Raw genomic sequence first — 18370 nt, 5'->3', positions numbered from 1 at the left:
ATGTTATGTCTAATATTAAGACTAGCCCTCAGTTCTACAATTAACTTTCCAGTTCCTATTTCCCTTAAGTAAAATTTTATTTCTTCTCTACATGTGCACGTGTGTGTGAGTGGGCAAATGTGCATGCATGAGGACATCCTGGTGTCCAGTTGTCTTGATTGCCCTCTACTTTATTCTTTTTGAGGCAATGAATTGTAGTAATAGGAGCGGCGGGGCTGCGTCCCTGGCACCCCGGCCGCCTGGATAGCTCATGCCCTGAAATAACAACACACAAATTGTATTCATTTAAACACTGCTTGGCCCATTATATTTAGCCTCTTCTCGGCTAACTCTTACACCTGGACTAGCCCATTTCCAATCAGGTGTGTAGCACCCCAAGGTGCGCTTACTGGGAAGATTCTAGCCTACGTCCATCCTGGGTAGGAGCTGAAAAGCGTCTGCCTCAGAGAGCAGAGCTATCATCTCTTCCCAGGAGAGGGGAGCATGGCGTCTCTGCTCCAGAGAGCAGAGCTGTCGAGTCTGAGCTCACTTCCTCTTCCTTCCAGTATTCTGTTCTGTTTACTCCTCCCACCTATGTTTTAACCTATGAGGGCCAAGCAGTTTCTTTATTGCTTAACCAATGAAATCAACAGATTGATATATGACACTCCACATCAATGAATCTCAGCTGAACTCAGCTTGCTGTCAACATGGCTAGTCTCCTTAGGCAGTTTGTTCTGGGATCTCATCTCTACCTCCAGAGGCCAGAATTAGAGGTGAGCCACTACCTGGTATTTGTGAGGTTTGGAGCTCCGAACTCTGGTCCTCTTGGCTCCCACAGCAAGTGCATTAAGTGCTAAGCCATCTCCCCACCCTGTTCTGTTTTGTAGGAGTGTCTGAAAACTTGATCTGAGGTAGGAAGACAGGCTGAAGGCCTGTGCACTGTGTATGCAACAACACACTTTACAGCTTCAACCAGACTGGCAGGCGAGGAGCTGTAGGAGGGTCTAGGATCCTAAATCTTTGATGGCATCCCTTTCTCCTTTCCTTTCTTCTTTTTCTCTATGCTTAGAATGTCTGAGAAACTTAGCTCTGTTTTAGGGTTCCTAGGCATTGCTAATAGGAATTATCGAGGGTACCAGTGCTTTCTATCTGTGAGTTTCATGTCTTTGAGTCTATAGGTGAGAGACATCATGTGGAATTTATGTTTCTGAGCCTAGCTTTACCATACTTAAAATGTTTTACAGTTCCATTCATCTCCTGGGCATTTCATATCTTCATTTTTCTTTACAACTGAGTAAAATCCGTGTGTGTGTGTGTGTGTGTGTGTGTGTGTGTGTGTGCGCGCGCGCATGTGTATTACAGTAACCATTCATCTGTTCATGGACATCTAGGCTGATTCTATTTCCTTACTATTGTGAAGATAGCAACAATAAACATGAATGAGCAAGTGTATCTATAATAATAGCATATATAATCTTTTGGGTTTATGCCCAGGGATAGTATATACCAAGAATGGGTCATACAAATATGGAAACTCTTTTAGTTTTTTTCTTGTATGTTAGTGTGTGCATATTCATGTACTCGTGTGTGCAGTGTACACATCAGTGTGTTGGTGCACCCACCTGTGAAGGCCACAGAAGGACACCGCTTTCCATTTGACTGCCCCCTTTCATAGCTTTCTATTTTGTCTTCTTGCTCTAGCTAAGACTTTGAAAACTGTATTAAGTAAGAGTGAAGAAAGTGGACACTCTCTTACTTACTGTTCCTGGTTTTAATGGAAATGCTATTCAAGGGAGGGTGTTATTGTAGCCACTATGGAAATCAATGTGGAGGTGTCTCAAAAGACTTCAAATTAGAGCCAGGGAAGTGACTCGGTGGGCAAACATAAGCAGCTAAGCTGATTCTCAGCACCCATAAAAAAGCTGGGAGAGAAGCACACGCCTGCAATCCCAATCTGGATGGACGGAGACAGCTAGATCCCACAGGCTCAAGGGTCAAAGTCCAAGTAAAACAACAGTTCCAGGTTCAGTGAGAGACTTTATATTAAAAGAATTAAAATAAGAGCTGGGCGTGGTGGTGCACACCTTTAATCCTAGCACTCCAGAGGCAGAGGCAGGCGGATTTTACAAATTGAGTTCCAGGACAGTGAGGGCTGTTACAGAGAAACCTTGGCCGGGAAACAAAACAAAACAAAATTAAAATATGGTCAAGGATAATGGAGGAAGGTGCTCATGGTCAACCTCATATGTGCATGCACAGGTAAGTGTACATGCCCACACATGCACATACACACACATACATACATCAGACAACATACGTACACATGCACACAAAAAGATCTAAAAGGGATAAAGATCAGAAAGGAAGAAGTTAAATTATTCCTATTTGTAGATGACATGATTCTATACTTAAAAACCCCATGGAGTTCACACACACACACACACACACACACACACACAATCTGGATCTGACAAATAACTTCAGAAAAGCATCAGAATACAAAATGTTTGGTATGGTATGTGATTACATGGATGTATTCATAGCACTGAGGGGGTTGAGGCAGGAGCACCATGAATTCCAGCTCAGTTAGAGTTACAATGTGAGCGCGTGTCAGAGTCAGAAGCGAGGGGCCAGAGGCTGATGCTGTGTTTTCCTCCCTCGCTCTTGTTTGTGAGACAGACACTGACTGACTAGCATGGCCCAGGGTACTCCTGTCCCTTCCTCCTCAGTACTGGCATTACAGGCATGAGCCCCATGCCTGGCTTTTACATGGGTGTTGGTGATGCGAACTCAGGTCCTCAAGTACGCAAGGCAAGCACTTAACTGATGGCAGCTATCTCCCCACCCTCCATAATTTACATTTCTGATGTTAAAAAACAAGAATAAAGGACTACATTACCATAACTCGTCATCTACCTACCAATTAACCTAGTAATGAAAACATGGCTTTTTTTCCCGCTTCTTGGCACTAGTGTTAAATAACTCAGGGCCTTAGACCACTTGAGTCACATACACAGCCCAAATGGTATTTTTAATACAATATTTATATGACTAAATAAACATACTCCTTAAAATAGTTAAAGTGCCATGAATTTTTAAAGATAAATGCTAAAATTTATATTAATAATCTATGAATTATTATATCTGCGTGGAAAGAAACAATTACTGGGAAAGCAGCCAAGCTCAGTAGCTCATACATGGTGGCGCTCAGTGGCTTGCATACATGGTGGCGCTCAGTGGCTCATACATGGTGGCTCTCAGAACTCATGCATCTAATCACATGATCTAGGAAATAAAACTCAAATTCCAAACATTTTAAATACACCATTCAGTGAGGTTTGACAGATGGACACACTTCTATGACCCAATACTTATCAAACTATAGATATTATCACCAAAGTTCCTTCTTGGCTTTTCCTAGTCAACCCCTTCCCAGTTTAAAAAGTAATTACTGTACTGTTTCCTCCTCTGGATGTTATATAGACGTATTAGCTGAGATTCTCTTGTAGCAAGCTAACACTCAGCTTAATGTAAAAGTATACATTGCTTCTTTTATTTACTAAGGATGAACCTAAACTGTGTATGATCCTGTAACACTAGCTTTTTATCCATTTTTCTGTTGACGGATTGCCACTTTGTTCACTGAATGCCACAGGCACAAATTTTAACCACTGTAAGGAAAAACAGCCAGCTGAGCACTTTGCGCTGGTTGATGGTATCTGGACAGTTTCCTAACGAGCAAATGGCATATAAGTTGCGCAGGGGATTTTTTTCCCCTAAAATAAAGCTCAGGTATGCTCTGATTTGGGGAGGCTACCTTTGCATAGCTTTGTCTAACTTAGTATTTGGACCCATCCCTCCTGCCGGTGAGGCGCCAGGATCTTCTTGTCCTGTTGCTGCCCAAGGCAGGTTCCGCTCTCTGCATCACTGAAACATTGCAGGTTGTGAAATCCTGCATTTGCCTGTAGTTTTCTTTGGCCTCTCAGCACTTGCTGCCTTTGGTTACCGACTCTCATAAACTGGGTTCCCCAAAACAGCTAATGAGAATGGAGTTTCTTTTCTAGGTAATAAAAATGTTTTAGTGTTCTAAAACATTACTGCGACAATGCTTATATGACACTGTGGACATACTAAACCACTGAAGTGGGCGCCGAGTGTCTCTGTCTCTGTCTCTCTCTCTCTCCCTCTCTCTCTCTAATGAGTATGGAGTTTCTTTTCTAGGTAATAAAAGTGTTCTAAAACATTACTGCGACAATGCTTATATGACACTGTGCACATACTAAACCACTGAAGTGGGCGCTGAGTGAAGGAGGGATACAAATCACACCTCGATAATCTTTTTCTTTCTTCTCTCTCTCTCGTCTCATCTAGCACAGGCTGCCAAACAAACCTACTATATAGCCCACTTGGTCTTGAACTGATGCTCCTGCCTCAGCCTCCCAAGTGCTAGGAATACAGGTCTGAGCTAACACATCAGGCTAGAAAACTTAGAAAACAAAAGCATCAACCCAAAGCCATGTTAACACAGAAGCAATCTAATTTAGGGTTTTTGTTTGTTTGTTTGTTTTTACAACAAAATTTTCAAGTCACTTGCTTTACATGTAATTAAAATTTGAAACTGGAATCTAATACTAACACAGTCTAAAAGTGAGACTGGGGGGTGAACAAAGCCAAAGAGTCCAGTTTCAAACTTATGACAGTCAGAGCAATCCAAATGGACGGCACTAACATGCAGAATACACACATGAATGAAACAGTTAGAAATACTCAAGGTAACCCTTTGCCATTGGGAAACACCTTGATGGGCCTCTTGTAGACCCCTATGCCAAATCCAATTTAGTCTAGAGGAAACTTCTTCCAATTAAAGAACCTAATGCCTATTGCAAGAAACCATACTACTCTGGATAGTAGAACAGCTATACAAGAGAGAACAAAAAATTCAGAAGAAACCATAAAGCAAATATTTTGGCAAACTTCTACAAATGATAAAAGACCAAAGTTAAAAATACAAATAAACAACATTATAATTAAGGGTTTGTTAGACAAAGTGACAGATGTAACAATAATTGCACCAGAATCTTGAAGTCAAATTGGCCTCTTGAGGAGGTAAATGTTCAACTTTTATGGACTGGAACTTTATCTCAGGTAAAACATGAGAATGTATAGGATCAGAAAAACAGAGAGGGGCCTAGAGAGATGGCTCAGTGGCAGAGCACTGACTGCTCTTCCAGAGGTCCTGAGTTCAATTTCCATCAACCAAATAGTGGCTCACAACCATCTATAATGAGATCTGGCAGCTTCTCTAGCCTTCAGACATACATGCAGGCAGAACATTGTGTACATAATTAATTAATTAATTAATTAAAAAAAGAACAGACAGGAAAATTAAAGCCATATATGGCTAACATAGCAATGAATTTATGGGGGTGTGATTTGTTACAGCAATGGAATACCCAGATTAACAGTCCTCCAGTCTTAGAAATAAACCACAAATTAACATGTTTCTGGGAAAAATATTAAATTTTTTATCTTTTTAAATTTTTAAAATTTATATTACATACCGACCAGTTTCTGCTCCCTCCTCTCCTCTGGTTCCCTCCCCCAACCTCCTTTCATGAAAAAGCAAGATTTAAACAATACCTAACCACAAATCAAGCATAACAGAAAGTAGTAGAAGAAAAACTCCAGCCCAAGAAACTCAGTTACAATCACAAAAACACAGGCAAAAGATAATCTCACAACAGCAAAACCCAAAGAAGAGAAACACACACCACCACCACCATTACCAACCCCCCAGAAATAACAGGAATTAAGAATCACTGGACAATAGCATCTCTTAATATCAATGAATTCAATTCACCAGTACACAGACACAGATAACAGAATGGATATGAAAACAGGATTCATTCTTTTGCTGCATACATAAAACGCACCTCAACTTCAAAGACAGACATTACCTCAGAGTAAAGCATTGGGAGAAGATTTTCCAATCAAATGGACCTAAGAAGGAAGCGGTGTAGCTATCCTAGTATCTATCAAAATAGACTTCAAACTAAAACTAATCAAAAGAGATGGAGAAGGACATTTCATATTCATCAAAGGAAAAATCCATCAAGATGAAGTCTCAACTGTGAACATCTATGCCCCAAATACAAGAACACCCACATTTGTAAAAGAAATGTTCCTAAAGCTTAAATCACACATCAAACCCCCACATATCAACAGTGAAGGACTTCAACAGCCCACTCTCACCAATGGACAGGTCTGTCAGACAGAAACTTTAAATTTTCTAAATTCTAATGAGAAAGCAATAACAGCTGTGAACAGACACTTGATATTAGAAAAAAAACTGCTGAATTAAATCAGTCTGTATACATTAAAGATGTGTTGACCTCGGAATGTAAACCAGGAAATGTGCTACACTGGGGATGAGGTCTTGCTTTTTATTTATTTATTTATTTATTTATTTATTTATTTATTTATTTATTTATTTATTTATTGTTTTTTGAGACAGGGTTTCTCTGTGGCTTTGGTGCTGTCCTGGCACTCGTTCTATAGACCAGGCTGGCCTCGAACTCACAGAGATCCATCTGTCTCTGCCTCCCAAGTGCTGGGATTAAAGGTGTGTGCCACCACCACCTGGAAAGGTCTTGCTTTTGTTTCCACACTAGAAGAAAAGCTATAGATACCATCAAAATTGATGAAGATTAGATTTGAACAAGAGAGATAACTTGATTAGAAAAGACAACAGCTCATCCAAGAGTGTGACCATTCAATCTAAACTAACTTAAAAGACTAAGAAATGCTTTTCATTTGATCAGATATGACTTGTCCAAAGGGAAATTTTCCAAAGTTAGAGTTGGGGCAGGGTTTTGTTTTTGTCTTTTCAGGAAAATGAAGATATCTAAACTAAGGAATCTGAAGATCACTGGACAAATGAGACATTTGAAGAAAAAGGACAAATCAACCAGAGAAAATGTCCCACGAAAAAGAGTAAATTGGCCTATTGGTAGATCACATCTCCAACAGGATAAAATTTCATAAATTTTCCCAAATGTTTGTTTCTGCTGTTCTTTACAGGCATATAATACAAATGGTATTTTTGGAGTCCCACTTCAATTAAAAATTAAATCTGGATTTGGGATTGGAGCATGACTCTCTCCTTCTCTAAACCCAAGCATGTTTGTTAAAGGAAAGCCTAAAATCTCTGTTTCATGTCATAAGAGCCACCTGATATGGGATAAAAGAAAAAACAAAATTATGGGACTATTCTATTGCCACTAACCTCATCATTCCTTGGTTTTATTTTTGACTCTTTATAAGTTTTTTAAGATATAAATATTATCTCAAAATTTATAAAAATTAATATATTTATACTTTAAACCTTTTGTCATGATATTAATGGTCATATAGAGTACTAACTAATTCTAGAAAAAAAGCTTCATCTAGCTTCCTGTACATGATTTCGGGTTTGGGCCTCTATCAGGTAACTAATAATTAAGATTTTGTATTCTAGATGTACATAACAAATTATGGTCCTTTAACCTGTCTGAGATCTGCTGCATATTTCATTTAAAAGACTTAAGTTTTCTACAATGAACCATGACCATGACTAACAGTGACCTTTGAAGTCTCCAAAAGAAGAATGAAATCCCATGACAACGATTCCACCTGGATTGTGGTAACGTCACTAAGCTGACCAACACCACCCAAAGAATTGCTTTGGACTACAAACTGCTCAGGACAATTTCAGGGTACACAGCTGAGATGATCCAGCCTAACAGATTACTCCACCCAGGACTTAAAATAAGCCCTTCACTTTCCCATCACACAGAGCCTGGACAACAAATGCTAAAGCTAGCTCTCCCAGGACTTGACAATTAACCCTCTTTTTTCAGAGTCTGCTAAAAATGCCATCACCCCAGACAACAGGAAGTAATTTTAAGGGTGTGGGTTTAGTGGGATGAGCTACAAGTTGTTACTGGTAATGGTCAGGAAAAAAGCTGAACATAGGAGATTAGATTCAGGGATCTTGTTCTGAAAACAAAAAGGGGGACACAGAAATGACAGAATAAAAGGGTAGATTATTGAACCTAATTTAAACCAAAAGAACAACTACTAGTCTTAAATATTTTACATTGGTATGGATTTTCTTATTTTGATACAAATTTGAGGTTATTTTTGTTATGCTGTATGTGTTTCTACTCTTGCTTGAGACATTTCTGTATATTGATAAACATTTAAGGGTTTTTTGTTAGAACCTACTGTACATACATATTTACTCTTGTTGAAGGTATTGTACCTATACAGCTAATTTAACAATGCAATGTAAATTTCTAATCCTGAAAAGTTATTATAAACTATTTAGGATAATAAAGAAATACAGGTCAATAGTCACCTATCACAATCAAATGTATAGTCATGTTAGCTAAGTTTTCAAGGTCAAGCAGAGATATATTTTTGATAGACAGGTCATCTTCAAACACTTCAGAGATCTACAGATTATAGCATTTAAGATATTTCAATAACATAAGACTTTTTTTTTATGAAAATGAGACATGTCTGCTTCTGGCAGTACCAGTCTACTTTAGAGAAGATGATAGGCAACAACGAAAGTCCATTTGGAGTTTACTTTCTTTGTTGCAAACATCTACTGGGCAAGAACGTGCCCTTGCCTTGACTGCTGACAGTATGATGTCTAAATTGGACAAGCAGGACACAAAAGAAAGTGACTGCCAAACTGTTTCATGGAAAGTCTGTCAGATATTATAGGCCTGTAGGCTGAAGATGGTTACAGAGGACCTTGGGTGACTTTACAGGCAGCCAACTATTTCTGCCATGTCTTAATGTGGATGTTATTTGCTCTGCATTCCTGTTCACTCATGTAATATTTGCTTCTCGGGTCTCTGGTGGAGCTGAAGACTAGATAGTTATAGTTTTCCTTGTAACCAAATTCAGGAAAGAAATTCACAAAAGAGATATAAAGTTTATAAGGTTGGGAATCACAAAAAGATAGTTTGGGGTCAGTAATGGAAGTTTGGATATTAAGTGAATTAGGTACAAAACTTTGGACTCAGCAAGATAGGGTAGATAATGAAATATTTACTCTGAATTTGCCAAACGCAAATGGACTGGCCCTTGTTAATGTAATTCTTGCCTGTATTTATTTGTATATAGATATTGTACTTATTGTATATAGTTTTACTATTTTATTTAGACAAAAAAGGGGAGATGTTGTGTGGTATTTTGATTGTGTTCTGACAAATAAAACTTGCTTTGAGTCAGAGGACAGAGGTAGCCATTAGAAGACCAAAATTAATCATAGAGTTTAGAGGATTGCAGACAGATAAGAGACAGGAACTGGTAAGGTGGGGCTGAGATAGGCGCTCAGTCATTTCAGAGGAAGGAATGGAAGAGGTATAAGGCAACTGGTGGCTGCATTCTTACCCCAATATCTGATTCCCAAATTTTACTGATAAAGAATAATTAGATAAATACTTCACAAGTATACCCTGTCCAAAAACCAAAAGGAGAGAGGATGAGGAGGAGGAGGAAGAAGAAGGAGGAGGAGGAGGAAGAGGAGGAGGAGGAGGAGGAGGTGAAAAAGAAGATGAAAAGAAGAGAAAGAGAGAGAGGGAGAGCTCAGCAGGTGAAGGTGCCTGAGTTCTGAATTAGATCCCCAGGACCCACCTGATGGAAGGAGAGACTGGCCTGTCTCCCACAAGCTGTCCTCTGATGTCCACCATGGCAGCAGAGTACCCTCCCAAAAGAAACAAATGTAAACAATTAATAGAAAGGGCTGGGCAGTGGTCATACACACTATTAATCCCAGCACTCGGGAGGCAGAGACAGATGAATCTCTGTGAGTTTGAAGCCAGCTTGGTCTATAAAGAGAATTCTAGGACAGTCAGGACTACACAGAGAAATCCTGCCTTGAAGAACAAAAACAAACAAATAAACCAAATTTAAATAAGTAAATAAATAATAGAAAGGAAAGCAGGGGAAGGGGGTAAGGAAAGAGAAGGAGGAAGGAAAGGGAAGGGAAAGTGAGCCTGCTGTGGTCACACATGCCTGCTAACCAACACTAGAGGGTGAGACAGGAGCACTACTGTAGGTTTGAGGCCAGGCTGGCTAGTGTGCTTACAAGAAAACACAGAAAAAAACATAAATCCCAAAATGGTTCCAAGCCATTATCACTGTATTCACTAATACAATTGCTATCATGTATCCTCGACTTATCCTTCACCCACGTCAGTGAGTGATCTCTGCAGTGCCATGAAAACAGCCTCTGACGTCAGACTCAGCACCAAATCTCAAGGCTGACATTTGCCATTTAGTTTAGCAGCAAGCACTCATCACTTTCGAGATCCCCATGCTTGAAGTCAGGAGACTCTCGGCAATCCCCAGAAGACAATAGTGACTGTACAGGTGCAGTTAGCAGGCCAGCAACACAGCTACTTCATAGCAGGAGCTTAGCAAGTTAGCTAACTTGTTCTCCCCCAAGCCCCCATGAAAAGACAGGTGTGAGCTGCTCTGAGTCCCTGCATTGGATTATTTTCTATGTCCATAAATCTTTCACCTCACTGTAATTCCCCAGAGCTAAATCTCAGTTCTCAGCTCTTCCCTCAGCAACAGTTTATTGCTTCCTTTATATTCAAACTTTTGCTTCTAAAATGTAAAGATTTTCTTCACATTCAACAAAAAATCTGCTTTTTCTGTGTACCCTTCCACTTCATTTCACTCCACAGAACTTCCTCTCTCCCTCATTGGCAAATCCTTCCTGGCTCATGACTATTTACTTTAGGATTGCTCAAGCCAATAGAAATACTCTCTTGGAGGCCAAGGACAAATTTCATCAAATCAAAGATCTTCCTGAAATTCCATCGCTTGTGTTGTCTTACTCTTTTCTCACTTAAGTATTTTTGTTTCTTAGTAGGAATCCTTGTCTCTTTCTCATTTGAGTTCCCATGTTCACTACTCTCTTTTATGTTTGTTTTCTTCCAGAAAAGGTTCCTGATTTTTTTTCTGGCTAAAACCATCATATTGTATGATATATTATATTATATAATATATAATATAGGTGTATATATAGTATATATACAAAGCTTCCTTTCAACTTTCATCTTGCTCTACATCTGCAGACAGGCAAAGCTCTAATTAGACCATTCAAAACAAACGAAGAAGCTTATTTGGAACATACTGCCTCACACTGTAAGACATAAATGTCTCATTCAAAGCCTCTATTTTATCAATTAACCTGGCTCTAATCTCAAAACAAAAAAATAAATTCAGATCTCTTTACCAAGTGATGTCATCTTTATCCCATTTACTTTCTCTGTTCATTACCATGTTAGTTCAGGCCCTTTTTACACGTCTGGCTCTCAACCCTCTTCTTGCTCTTCATGGGTTTTATACCCATCCCAACATTCCACTGATCCTTCCTTCTAATTCACCAAACTCCATCACGTTTCTCATGCTCCAGAATTTACAGCAGCATCAGCCCCTATACACAGAGTTTTATATCCATGAATCCAACAATTCTTGAACCAAAAGTATTGGAAGAAATTTTTAGCTATACTGAATATACATACTGATTTTCACCCTTGTTATTATTTTCTAAAGTAAAATACAATACTGGCCTGTATTGTAATATTTGGGACACTGAGGCAGGAGCATAAAAAGTGTGAGGATAGTCCTAACATAGCAAGATTATGTCCACAAATTAAACCTCAAGAGAAATCACAGTATTAGTAGATATAGCCATGCACTGCATAATGATGGTTAGTTACTCACATCCACATATTCCACAGTGGCTCCTAACACTGGAATGGAGCTGAAGACTTCTATTACCTCTTATTTTACTATGTTTGCACATGTTTATACATAAGCACCACCATGTTATGATTGTCTATAATACTCATGACAATAATGTGGTAGATAGGTCTATAGCCTGGGAGAAAAGAGCACAGCATGAGACTTACACATTTGGTCTTGTAAGAGTACACCATATGATGTCCCCATAATAATAAAATTACCTTCATACACTCCTCAGACTGCATTCCATCTTCATAATATATAACTTTTTACAGCATTTAATTTATGTAAAACGTTATAAATAATCTACAAACAATTTTAAGTATATAGGAGGATGTGCATAGGTTATGCAAACATGAAAACACTGTGCCATTGTGCATGAGACTTTGAAGATTTCTTTAATTTCTTTAATCATGTGCATCTGTGGGGCAGGGTATGTATACCTGAGTGCAGGTGCTTCAGAAGACCCGAGGTGCCAGATTCCTAGAAATGGAGCTAAATATGGTTGCGATCCACTGCACATGGGAGCTGGGAACCAAACTGGAGTCCACTGAAAGAACAATGTATACTCTTAACCACTGAGCCATCTGTCTAGCTCCCTAAATGATACTTAAATTTCTGTACCTGTGAAGGAACCCTAGAACAAATTCTACCTGAATACCGAAGAACAACTGACTAATGCCCAACTGCATCACATCTAAACTCTGGGTCCTGGCTTTCAGTCTCACCTACCCACATCTATCAGGTACAACACAGAGGAGCAAAGGTGAATAGCTGATCCAGACATTTATTCTCCATCCTAACCAGCTCAGATTTGCTCTTCCTGTTCTCCTTATTGGTAAGCTCATTTTTCCCTAAGTTCATGCTTTTCTCTCACTGAAATGACTTTTTTATCTTTTGTGGCTTGTCCAACTCCTACCAATCCTTCAAAATCCAAGGTAAGTCTGTTGTCCATGACAAAGGTTCCTAGTATTTCTAGCTAACACCAACCCTCTTCCTGTACTCTGGACTCTACAACAACTCTACTTGGTAACATCTTGGTTACTTGGTAACCTCTTACATCATGTCTTTTTTTCTCTTTTTGATAATTTACTCTCCTTACCCTATTGGTGCTTTTCCATTCAAACATTTCCTTACTCATTTTTCTCCATTTGAAAGGCTTTAATGATTTCTTTTCTGGGCCTATCTCCTTTTCTCTGAGCACCAGGCTTCTTGAAGAACTAACTTACACTTGCTCCCCTCTCCTCTTATTTTTCATTTACTCTTCAGCTAGTGCTGACTTTCATTCCAAAAACTGCTTACAGCAAGCTCATCAAAGGCTCAACACTGCCAAGCACAGCCCATGTATAAAATACCTGCAGCTCAAGCTGTCTGGTGGCATATCCTGTGCCTCCTTTGAAGAGCTTCTCCACCCCACTCTAGAACTCAGGAGGACTTCAAATGTGGGCTGCCATGACAAGTGTGGCACAGCACTAACAGCTAAGACGCCCTGCACGAGAAGGAACGCTGGCTGGGGCTGACCTAGCCCTGTGAGCATTTCCTAACCTTCCCAATCCATAAAGCTCTATTTTCTTACATTAGTCCAAGTTAAATTCTGTTGCTAATAATTAAAGAGGAATTAGTCCTAAATGTGGAGCAGAAATAGAAGTGTACCTCTCTTAGTTGTACCATCTTTTATTCTTCTCTCCCCATTCTCTGTGGCTTCTGCTGTTTATGAAATGACAGCAGCTAATGTGAGAACTCTTTCACCAGGGATGGGAGGTAAAGCTGTCTAGAGCTCCAATCAGCCACACAACAGGTAAAAGAGAACGATGAGTCTTTCCTAGACGATGATGGTGATGATGATGATTAATAATACTATAACTATTATAATATCACAGGTTAATTTGGCAAACATGCTGCAATGAGTCCCTTAATTATCTGATGTTCCCCAGGCCTCCCCAAATTTTCTTACAAGCTGAGCTCAGTATTTACTATTTCAGTATTCGCTTTAGCACCTACAGTGTTGCGCAAATGTAAGTACTCAATAAATACTTGATGAACTGAATTAAAAACACAGTATTAGCACATTAATAGGAGCAACTTATCATGCCCTCCTGATCTAATTAAAAGATCTGGCCTTCTGAAATAGCACAATTGTACCCACATGGAAAATTGAATGAGAAAAAGAAAAATTATCCAATTGAACAATTAACAGTTTTTCTATTAGCAAGAGTTTCACAAATATTTTATGAATAATAAGCTCAGGGAAAAACGCTCAAGGTGTATGTACATATGGAAGACTATACCTTTAAGGGGTCTTTATGAAAAATATATAACTGAAGTTAAGACAATATGTTGTAGCAAAGTCAATTAATGTCAAACCAACCTTTTTTGTTTTGTTTTTCAAGACAGGGTTTCTTTGTGTGGCCTTGGCTGTTCCAGAACTAGCTCTTTAGACCAGGCTAGCCTCAAACTCAGAGATCTGCCTGGCACTATGCTGGGATTAAAGGCATATACTACCAATGTTCAGAATCAACTAAAATTTTGTTAAAGATGTGTGTTTATACCCTTTGTATATAATAAAATACGGCAGTCAAATTTAACACACTTTTTAAAAACTTGTGTGTGTGTGTATGTGTGTCTGTAAATGACACATTCATTCCTAGAGGACACAGTTCCTATGGCTGCAATGTTCTAGCCCTGCCATATTGCATCTAGGAATACAATGCAGATCATGCCCTTGAACATAGAGGCCCTGAAAACTAGCAGTCAAATAAACAGATTACCTGTGGCAATCTGTTAAGTCCTAACACAGAAATAAACGCAAGTGGACTAGGGAGACAAAATAGAAAATAATCAACCTGCTGAAAAAAGTCGGGAAAAAAAAACCCTGAAAGCAGGACATGGTGGAACACAACCATAATCCCAGCACTTGGAGTCAGAGGCAGGTAGATCTCAAGTACTTGAGACCAGCCTGGTCTACACAGAGAGTTTCGGGATAGCCAAGGCTACTTAAGATACACTGCCTTAAAACAAACAAACAAACAAAAACGAAACAAAAACCAACCACTGACAACAACCTTTGCATCCATACATGCCCACAGTAACTGAATACCAGGAAAGACACCGCTAAGAGACAGCAGGAATGTCTCAAAACCATGGCTAATGAGTCCAAGAGTGTCCTAAGCCACAAAAACAAAATGCCCCTTGCCACTGAATTGTAAAAGAAAGAAACAAGAATATATGTTAAATACACTCACACTATCAGTACAAAGGGAGTCTTGTAAACAACATGTAGTTTGAAAGTTCAAAGAGAGTTTATCATAAAAACAGGCCAAGATGTGGGCACCATCTTTCCTAGATAAGTATAGCTAGCACCCCTCATCAAAGACACCTCTTTTACAGCGATGGAGTGTCTCTCTCTCTCTCTCTCTCTCTCTCTCTCTCTCTCTCTCTCTCTCTCTCTCTCTCTCTCTCTCACACACACACACACACACACACACACCAAAACACAAAACTGGACACAATGCAGAGAACAACAGATCGGAGGGAGCAAGCTCCAGCAGATACATCTACATCACACACAGCTCCTGCATCTGGTCCAGGGAACACCATGGAAAAGGGGTGGGAAAGACTGTAAGACCCAGAAGACCAAGAAGTCTGCTGTGATATGGTCTCTCCTGGAAATGGCAGAGTAAGCAAGCTCAGAACAATGGCAACATCAGTGGAATGGAGAAAAGTTCATCATGTTCCCATCCCTACAGGAAGAACTATTAGGCTGCTGGGAGAAGGAAAATTAGTCTTATCCAGAGATGAAGCCACTTACTGGTTATTCAATGCAGAGTGGTCAGACTTAAAACTATATAAAAACCACCAACAAAAACACTTAGAAGGTTGTATTTATATATACCGTGCACACACACACTTGTATACAATATATGTATGTAACAAGCAATAATAAAGAAAAAGAGGCTATCAACTTGAGGTAGAGGACATGGAAGGGGTTTGAGGGAAGGTAGCTGGGAAGGGCTAGAGGGAGGAAAAGGAGAGGAAAAAAGTGATAAAATTCTATTTCAGTTAAAAATAATAGCTAAGTGGTGGTGATGCACATCTTTAATCCCAGCACCTGGGAGGCAGAAGCAGGTGATTCTCCGTAAATTTGAGACCGGGTGGTCTACAGAATGAGTTTCAGGACACCCAGGGCTACACAGTGAAACCCTATCTCAAAAAAAAACAAAAAGAAACAAACAAACAAACAAAAAACACAACCAAACCAAACCAAACAAACCAACATTGAAAGAAATAAACAAAAATTAGGGTAGTATCTCTGAAGACACTTCATAAAATGTATAATTAAAATTTTTAAATTTTTGTTGTTAGCCAGGCAGGCAGGCAGGCACCTTTAATCCCAGCTCTGAGGAGGCAGAGGCAGGTAGATCTCAGAATTCAAGGCCAGTCTGGTCCACAGAGACAGTTCCAGGACAGGCAGAGCCACACAGAGAAACCCTGTCTTGAAAAACAAAACGAAAAATTTGTTGTTTGCTTGGTGAAATGGCTTAGCAAGTACCTGCTGCCAACCTGGCAATCTGAGTCCAGTCCCACACAGCAGAAAAAGAAGTGACTCTCAAGTTATCCTCTGACACACACACACACACACACACTGTGGCAAAAACAAGATTTTCTCACACACATGTAGGCACATTCTTTCTCTCTCCCACCCTCCCTCCCTCCCTGTCTCTCTCAATAAATGTAATGAAACACTAAAACTTCTGTTGGTGCCAAGTACGAAGGCACAGTAATCCCAACACCTGAAAATAAAGGCACAAGGATTGGTGCAAATTCAAGGTCAGCCTAGGAGCAAAAGGAGATCCTGTACCAACTATACCAACACACACATACATGTGCATGTATATACCAAAGATTACATTATTTAAGAGGTCTGTCACACAATTACTTAGACTCTACACTGATAGGTAAGGGAATTACGAGTAGGGATCCATATCCTGAGAAATACCCATGTTAGCAACAGCAGGATCTAAATTGCATTATCTGTAGGAGTTAGGGGGTCCAAAGGTTCACATGGAAGGCTTTAAGGCAACAGTTGAATACACAACTGAAGGTTTGCCATGGAAAGCCCTGGAATACAAGCACAACAGTCTGGACATTGTACCAAGCTTAAGGTAATTTTCAGCCCTGGCTGCTGAGCAGAATTGCCTGGAGAGTGTTAAGAAGTATACCCACAGCCTACCTCCCTCCAGGTCAAAGGTAAGGGCTGTGAATTGAAACAGGGTGATTATAACAAACAGTCCAGTTTAGGAAGCACTGAGCTTGACCACAGGAAGGAACGATGTGAGATAACATTAAGGCCTGGGTTTAAAGGCAGTGGTTCTGAGCTTGCTACCTGTGGAAACTTCTCTTCCAACCCGAGTTAAATAGTGTTTCCTGCACAAACAGCAATTCTAAGTGGCCTTTACCACACGGCAAGGAAATGTCCTAAGTTTCATCCATGCACAAACTTAACAAAACTACTTTTAAGTACACAGAGACACTAAGTCATACTATTTAGACTAGGTACCCAAACTTTTGACATTGTGACACAACCTTGTCATTTACACAGTCACCCTTGGGAGCCACATGATCAGATTAAAAACAAAACAAATAAAAACAAAAAACCAAAGGTATTGAATGAGTTTTCAACTTTGTGTTGGGCCACATTCATGATTATTCTGGGTCACACGGGCCTTTTGGTGAAACATGCTTGACACAGCTTTTGTTTACAACACTTGGTTTCAGAAAGTGGAATGATTACAATGCATCTTACTTATTTTGCAACAAATACTTTCAGTGTACTTCCCAAACAAATGAAAACACCGTATCTACGCAGCAAATCAAGAGTCCTGGGGAAAGGAAAATGTCACTAGGGTGACTGTCGAGAGGGCAGAGATCGCAAAAAGCAAGGCAGGCTGGCCATGAGGAAAAGGTGCTGAAAAGTCCACTCACCATAGTTTCCTTAAGCAATCTGCCCACTGCTACCCGTAAAGTTAGCCAGAACTGTCCTGCATGCTACTTTACTCTATTTAGTGGGTAAAATGTTACTCGAACATTCGTTGGGATTTGGCAGTTAGTTTTATGTGATCTCTTATCTGCAGACGAGGTCAATAAAGAAAAAAAATCCATGAGAGAACGCAATAGTCAAAGCGTCCAACCTCAGCAAGAGCCCAGAAAACTCATGCTTGTTCAGGAAATAGGAAATCAGACGAGCTAGCCGTTCGCTTGGACCAGGGCTGTTCAGCAGCAAAAAGATGAGCTTCTAAAAAGAAAACGTCAACCTAACTCTCCGACACAGGGGTGAAAGTTACAAAAGCAGGCAGCACGAGTTTGACGAGTGGGTCAGAAGGAAAGTCAGAAGACGAGGAAAGAGATGGAAGAGATGGCAAAAGGTGAAGGAGGCGGGCAAAGGCCACCTGGAGAGGACCTGGCAGCCCAGTTCTTTATGCACCCAGGACAGCATGGGGCCTCTGTCCGCCGGTGAGAACCGGAGCGGGGCAAGCCCCCGCGGGCCTGGGACCAAGGGTGCGGGCAGGCCAAGGTG

The 18370-nt window shown here is 40.0% G+C and overlaps 1 protein-coding gene across 2 annotated transcripts in view; it reads right to left on the bottom strand.

Moving 5' to 3' along the window:
- The window catches only part of Usf3 (upstream transcription factor family member 3), a 50332-nt gene that overhangs the window by 31513 nt on the left and 449 nt on the right, over nt 1–18370 (bottom strand). The gene's annotated exons all lie outside the window — the stretch shown is intronic.

Source organism: Microtus pennsylvanicus, chromosome 1 (genome assembly GCF_037038515.1).
Source record: "Microtus pennsylvanicus isolate mMicPen1 chromosome 1, mMicPen1.hap1, whole genome shotgun sequence".
NCBI lineage: Eukaryota > Metazoa > Chordata > Mammalia > Rodentia > Cricetidae > Microtus > Microtus pennsylvanicus.
Note: the sequence above shows the minus strand (reverse complement) of the source record. Positions and strands in the feature narration are given on the sequence as shown.